The sequence below is a fragment of the Tyto alba genome, unplaced genomic scaffold, assembly GCF_018691265.1.
Source record: "Tyto alba isolate M040663 unplaced genomic scaffold, T.alba_DEE_v4.0 Super-Scaffold_33, whole genome shotgun sequence".
Lineage (NCBI taxonomy): Eukaryota > Metazoa > Chordata > Aves > Strigiformes > Tytonidae > Tyto > Tyto alba.
This window is the reverse complement of record NW_024881308.1, coordinates 9,632,279-9,639,895: the sequence shown is the minus strand read 5'-3', so window position 1 is coordinate 9,639,895 and position 7,617 is coordinate 9,632,279. Positions and strand designations below refer to the sequence as shown.

The following is a 7,617-nucleotide window of genomic DNA, read 5'->3' as shown; positions in this document are numbered from 1 at the left end:
TTGGGTAAATTTAGATAAGTATCTCTGACTCGATATTGGGGGAAAAAATCCTTCTGCAGGTTAATCCCCTGATTAAGAAGATCTGTGCTGTCTCATTGTAATATCTTAACTTGAATGCCATCACTGTAGTCGTATTTCAAGTTAAGCTCTTTAAAAGGGCAGGCCTACCAGGCCTGACTGGTGAAATATGTCTGCAGTGGAGGTATCTTTGCATATATCCACACTTGGCTTCACCAGTAAAAGTTGATATTCCTGATGGTCAAATGAAATGGCCTCTAAAATAGCACTAGGTCTGTATCAAGATGGTTTAATGTACAAAGTTTCTGTATGGACTTTTCATTACCTTCTGGTACTAACTGCACTCCAGAGAAATGACAGAAAATACTCTGGTGCAAATTTTTACTCCTACTGTCCACCTTCATAGTGTGTGGAAATCAGTTCTGGCTTTCTGTCATTTCCCAGTATTACATTGCTTGTCTGCCTTGTAATTCCTCGTGCAGCTCTGCAGGCAGACCAGAGTGGCTTCATTTCAAGCTGCAACTGGGCCTCCAGCTTCCACCTAGGGCAGAACTAATCTTCCTGAATTTCCTTAGCAGAGAAAGAGCCAAATTTGCAGGGGAGAGATGTTCCCTGAGAAGTGCAGAGGCAGGAGTGTGTTGCAGAGGAAGAGCCAATGTGAGTAAAGGTGGGACTCTGGGTACCAACCCAGACAGTGTCTGTCTTGTGACTGATCCTACAAGCTTTGTGTTTCTGGAAGGCAGGAATCTCTGGAGCAAACTCCATGATGAGGAGCCTGTTGAAGGCTGGAGGGTCAGCTGATGTGCTTTCAAAAGAGACCCACAGGTTCCTGGAGACCCAGACAAACTCAGACACACAACCCGGTGAAGAAGGGAAAGACATTCAGGTACATACTATGTTCTCCAGAATACCACCTCCACAGACCTCTTATTCTTTCTTCTCTAAATGACAAAGAAACAAATTGAAACAGAGAACGATAAAGTACTTTTTTAAATAGCTGGTTTATTAAAAAACAAACAAACAAAAAAGTAGTGATAGTCTTAGACAAAAGCAAACACTAAAAGCCACCATGACAAGGCAGGACAAGACAGGCAGATGGGCTTCTAGCAGCATATACCAATGCTTTGTGAACAGAGCTGCTGAAAAGAACAAACAAGATGTAAACAGAATCCTGCCCACGGTGCTCTAGAGTCCATGCTCTACAGCAGAGGACCTACCTGGCCGCTCTTACCTGCCCCAATACAAATGGCCAAAATGCACTGAGTCAAGGTATTCTTATGAAGAACTTTAAGAGAAAATTGTGGGATTTTTTTTTTGACCATTTTTCAGCCTGGTTTTGGCTTACGGATCCCTGATGGCCTTGAGTGTGTTATTCTAGAGAACAACTTCCCCCACCTGCTCAGAGTGTGAACCCAGGCAGGAGGGTGGCACAGATGATGTGTCCTCTGGTCCAAAACTGCCCTCAGGACAAAAGAGCAGAGGAATTTACGGTGGGGAAAGGCAGAGCGAGACAAGGATTATGTCTAGGGAAAGGCACCAAAATGTTGGAGATACTGTGAGCAACAAATGTAGGTGCTGAAAGATGTTATGGACCAAAGACCCAGGGAGTTACAGCATGACAGCCTGTGTGTGACAGCCAGTGCTCGTCTGGCAAATCACCTTCTCTCCCATCACTGCAACACAAGCTGTTACAAGCACACATACTCGGGGGCAATCAGCCCTTCGTGCTTTCTTTTACATGGCTTTAAATGCTGTTAGAAGTATTTCTGTCGTTTATTGCTACTCAATAAAGTTTTATCTTGTGAAAGTCATGATTTATTTACTCCATCTTGCAGAACAGACATGTGCGCTCTCCCACATCAGCACCCCTTTACCAGATTCATAAAATGTGTTAACAATTCATTTAAAATTCATATACAAGCCAAGTACAGTTCCTTCACAAAGCTGCACCGAGTAATATAAAGCAGCACGCGTCCTGACATATGGCACACTGTCAACGTATGCTCTTAGGGTCTCCCTCGGCTGTAAGTACTTCAGCGTGCTTTTGTAATTGCTCTTGTGTCCAGCCAGTCAAACAGCATCTTCCCATTTTCCAATTATCACAGAGCTCTTGATAATTTTTCTCTCAGCTAGCAGGAAAATATAAATTGTGAGAATAGTTGGTTTAGAGACTGGTCAAGTGTTTACCTCTGGCCTTTCAGTTATCAACTGCCTGTTTAACATGGGGCTTTCACCTGCTCAGACAAGATGCAGCTTTTTGCCAGTCTATGTGTGAGTTACGCAAGCAGAAATGTAAGGTGAGAATCAAAATAAGGGTTTCTATCCCAGTGTGACCCTCTGGGAAACTCATCTTTGTCTGTGGCTCTTCCAACAATCTTTCTGAAAGGTGCAATCATTGTGTGGCTTCAGTGACCTTTTACTGATGACTGTGAAATATCTCTGGTTATTCGCTTTCCCTGATATATTCGGTTTTACTTCAGTGTATCTCCTCGCATCATACTTGCTCACAGCACTGATGTTTTCATCTTCCAGCACCAAAGGACCTCAGCTCTGGACCTGACCCAGGAACACCTCACCTGAAGGCTCTGCACAGCAAGATAGCCCACTTTCGACCTTGTCCAGGCAAAGAAGGCTTATGGGAACTCAATGACAGACCCTGTTATCCTCTGGTAACTCACAATATTTTCATAATCCCCAACCCAACAAGATATGAGGGATCTGTGATATCTCTGCAGCATGTTTTTTCCCTTCTATTCCTATTTTAGCAGGGCCATGCACCGGGAAAGACAGCCTGATGTTTGTGAGTTCCAGAGGGAAAACTACTGGCAATTTTGTGCTGACCTAAACAGTAATGATAAAATCTGGGGGTGTGGATGGGACCCCAGCATGTGCTTCAGGCCCTAACTGTCCTCCAGAAGAGCACCCAGCTGGGCGGCCCTGCTCTGTGTGAAGTTAGGAAGAGTCCTTGCTGCATTCCTCACAACATTGCTACACACATTTCTGCAATATTTAGCTTATTTGTGCAACATAATTAATGAAACATGTCTCATTGGCACCAGCATCCCTAGGGACCCTAAAGCAAATGGGAGCCTTTGAAGCCTTAAAGGGTCTTAAAAGCAGAAAATATTTACCACAAGTTTATTAAACCAAGCTTTACTTGTAATAAATTAGCAGCCTGTAGACATGCCCTTTTCTTGAGGAGCTGACATTAATCTTTTAGAAAAATATAGTAACAATTTACAATGTTCATAGCACCTTTCAATCTTTCCATTCTCAAGCTGCCGATGCACTTTGCTACCAAAACCTCTAAGTTTGAGAAGGTGTGCCTTCCCAAGTCAAGTCCTCTGCAGAAAACAGCAATGAGTCAAGGGACTCCTATCCATATGCAATTCTCAGAAATTCCATGAAAGCCTTACATAGCACTTGCAGGCGAATGTGAGCAAAACCCCACACATAACACCATCACGTTATTCCTTTTCCCAAAGCCACTGATCCATGACACTGGAGGTATTTTAAAGACATCGACCCAGAGTCTCAGTAATTGAGCTGGGGGTGGCTGATATGTCTGTTCTCTCCCTACATCTGCAGTTTAGGTTATGTGATCTTACTGTGCTGTTTCAAAACCACAAAACACTGACGGGGGGTTGTTTACGGATTTGCACATCCCTTACACTGCACCATTGTATGGTAAATTATATTGGAGTCTCTCCTGAGCTCATTAACAAAAGCCCATTGTTTGAGGGTGTTATATATCCCACGTGCTCTGCCCAGGAGTTATACTTGTATCATGAGAGTGTTGGCGAGTTCACATGAGAACTGTTTTCTAGTATTTCTGTTTGGATTTTTAATGACACTTGTGCAGGTGCACGGTTTAAAAAAAGGACTCTTTTCTCAGTCTACAGAGTTGTTCCAAAATTCAGCTGGAGCAGCAGCCATTCCCATCAATGCTTGATTTTTAACAGTGATCTTAAAATCTTATGTTGCATAACCTAATATTACTCAGGTTTATTTATTAAGGGTGTATTTGAGTATCTTTACATTAAATAGGGTATATGTGTGGGGGCAAACTTGTACAATGAGAGCTAAATAAAGTCCAAGGCAATTGCACTTGAGAATGTGTTCAGATATTAGTAAGTTCATCTTCTCAGTGTAAATGCTGTCTTAAGTTAATAAACAATTAAGTTTTATTGCATGATCAAGCCTTATGTGCCAGGCAGTATATTCCTCACTATGTTTGACACAACCTGATAACTACTGAGAAAGTCCAAAACCCGCAGACTGAGCTGTGGCATCTGTGACCATGGCTTCATGGCCGAAAGGGCTTAGAGTGTTCTTGCCCTGTTGCATCTTTCCCAGTTCCCATCCCGAGCTGACTTTCCATCCTTTGTTTTTGTGTATGTGTGTTTTTAAGCTGAATCAGTTCCCTGAACTGAATCACAGACTGATTTCACAACTAGATGGGACAGCACAGGAAGGACTGTGGTGCATGGAAGAAACAGCGTGGAGGGAGTCCTGGATTATTGGAAACCACAATTGCCTCAAAAGTCACCGTAACATGACTCCGCAGATAAGGTTAGTCATAGCCTGCAATGTGCAGCTGATGACTGACCCCATGGGAGAATCGCTTCCCAGCAGCATTGTGCAAGGGGCTGATACTCTGTCTTCCTAAATCCTGGAGGGCTGAAGCTTATTTGTACAACAAACAAGGCCCGGTTGGAGTTTACCATGCAGAATTGTCTCCCTCTAATATAATTCAGCTGTGTATGTATTTCATTGCAAAGAAAATATAGCTATGACTTCCACTAGGTTCCTTCATCAGTAGCCATTACATTGGTGCTAAATGTTCGTTTGACTTATACATGTTAAAAGAAGTGCATTGGGCAGGATTCTGAATAAATGCAAATCAGAGGTGAATCATCTAAAATATTTGGAGTCACAGGCAGAAGTGGGATCTGAGTCAAGCCACTTGTCCTAGTTTCTGTCACACAAACACTAACTCTTTATAAATCATTAATTTCCAGACTGTTTATTATCCAGGGGAAGTAACAAAACAGTAGTATCACATAACACATCCTAAGAATGCCTTGTTCATTTTAAGAGCAAATAAAACTAAATAGCACCAAGTTGTTAGTGATGCAGCCTACGAGACCAAGCAGAAACACAAAAAAGGGACCTTAATCAGGCTGAGGCCACAAAATAAACAGGGGAATGGGTAAAAAAAGAAAAAAAAAAAAAAAGGTTGGACAGAGTGTCTTCACATGGACTATCTTCACATAGGTATTCTTTGTTTACTGTCACATGGAAATTGCCTCTGCTCATTACATGGTGGGGCTTTCAGCAGGGACACCGCAGCAGTGCTATTAGAGCTTGAATGGTTTCCACAGCTGCTGCTGCCCTTCTCACAGGAATAATTTAACACCTATCCACAGGCAGAGAACAGAGCAGAGCCACCGTTTCAAAAAATAATCATCAAAATTAATTACTCCGCCAAGAAAGCAAACTTTTTGTTGTTTTTTTAGCACGGCCCCTCCTCTAATGTGTTTGTCATATGTCACCTAGGAGCTGCTTGTGATGAGGTAACAACATTAATTCCCATTTGAAGATGAGGCAGGGAAAGAGGCAGAGAAAGAGGCATAGGGATGTTTATCTTTGCTATAACTTCACTGGAGTTCATCTTTCCACACAGAACCAGCTTCAGGGACTCAGAGCAGATCTTGCCGTTGGGAGGGGAGGCCACATCCCACAGATGCTGCCAAGGCACAGAGATTCAATCATGCACCTTGTTCCAAAATATCATGACAGAGTTGCAAGCAGGAAGATGAAAGTTAGATAAAATAGTTGGAAATATTCTAATTTATTTTGTAGCCTTTCAGTGGGTAGTGCTGACAGCTGAGAAATGCAGTCAGTTATTCCTCACAGGTTTGCTAATATAGCAATGCCAGAAACCTGACTGCTTTGGTACTGTCAAGCCTCACCGGCACAAAAAGTATTGGCTTTTTGTCAATTTAGCTTACATGACTGCCCACTTTCACCAGTAAAAAGTCCTTTTCTGGCCAATATTTCAGAGTTTATATTGAGCTGGCTTTTTTGCTGGCCTTATTTGTCAGTGAAGTATTATACCTCTAAAAGTGACGTTAGCAAAACTGTAATCCAGGCCTCACACATTATTTTGGTCCATATGTTATTTATTTTAATCTCTTAAGGTTCCAAAATACTATATATTTACAGTTGCCCTTTAAAGTTATTGTTAGTTACAAAATATTAGAAACATAATTTCATCTATAAAATGCATAATTAAATTAATCTTTACCATACTTTTTTTACATCACACAGGAAATATTTTAGTCTGATGAATACCATGGACATATAATTAGTACTTTATACCATAAACTAGATTATAACTTATACTGTCCACCCTGGCTCCAAAAATCCTTGTAGATTTTAATTCAATTGCTGCACTTTATCTGGATGAAAGCATTTGAATTCAATTATTATTATTATTCAGTGTGGATTTCTGTTTTTATATAGGTTAGATGTGATAGTAGTTTTAAACAGAAGTTTAGTGGAAGTCTCAAATTAGGCATTTGCATCTATATTTAGACATCTACCAGATTTTAAATGCTGAACATCTGATTTTTCTAGCTGAGGTTTGCCTAAATTAGGGTTTAATGGGAATCAAGACTGGATGATAAATATAAAGGGAAACTCATTTTGAGGTATTTCTGAATTTGAGTGGGAATTGGTCCCCTGACCTGCTCAGACTCTTTTGAAAGTCCTCTTACATGTGCATCTGTACCTCTCAGTGCCTAAATACCTTTCAAAATCTGGCAGGACACTTTGGATAAATGCTTAATGTTAAACCCAATAAAATCTCCTTGTTCTCTTTAATTTGTTCTTTCCACTGCCTGAGAAACTTTTAGATATTTTTGGCACCGAGACGTTCCTCGAGGTAGGTCTGCCCTTTTTAATTTTAGCTGAAGATAGGTTAGATGTGGTTGCAATTTAAAGACATTTTAAAAATGGGATCCTGAAATTAGCCACGCACGTCTATATTTAGGCGTTTCGCAGATTTAAGCCCCGAACGCCCAGGCGGGGGGATTGATCTCCTGGGGTTCCTCGCTCCAGCCGAGGGCTCTGCCGGGCGCGCAGCCTCCGCAGGGGCTGCTGCAGGAAGCAGAGGCAGGCCATTTATTCTCCTATTACAGAGCCATTCCTGTGTTTATACCATCTTGTTTAGCTTACTCCTAATGCACATCCTAAGACGTACCTCTAATACACATCCGAAGACATGTTTATGAAAATTCTTTATAAGCAAAATATTTTACTTCCAATGAGTAAGTTCAGATACAGAACAGTCTCAGCGCTACAGGCTGGTTCAACTGCACCCTTGCTCTTTCCCTGTGCATCTTTTATTTAAAAATTCAGCCTTCAGCCCACCCACATTACCACAGCAAGACCCAGTAATTGTAACATATGGATTCTCAGCCAATCTTGTGCTGTTCTTGGTAACGTGTTTGCAAGAAGTAATTATTTTTCAGAAGATTAAATACTACTTAGAGCTGCAGAAGGTAAGTTGTTAGCTGGAGAATGAGCAACTGG

General features: G+C 41.5%; 1 long non-coding RNA gene across 1 annotated transcript; it reads left to right on the top strand.

The window, feature by feature from the left end:
- Positions 1-558: 558 nt before the first annotated feature.
- On the top strand, positions 559-5,445 carry LOC116961740. Its single transcript, XR_004407121.2, has 4 exons — positions 559-675; positions 762-904; positions 2,551-2,687; positions 4,430-5,445. It is a non-coding gene; the product is annotated as an uncharacterized LOC116961740 (long non-coding RNA).
- Positions 5,446-7,617: the final 2,172 nt, after the last annotated feature.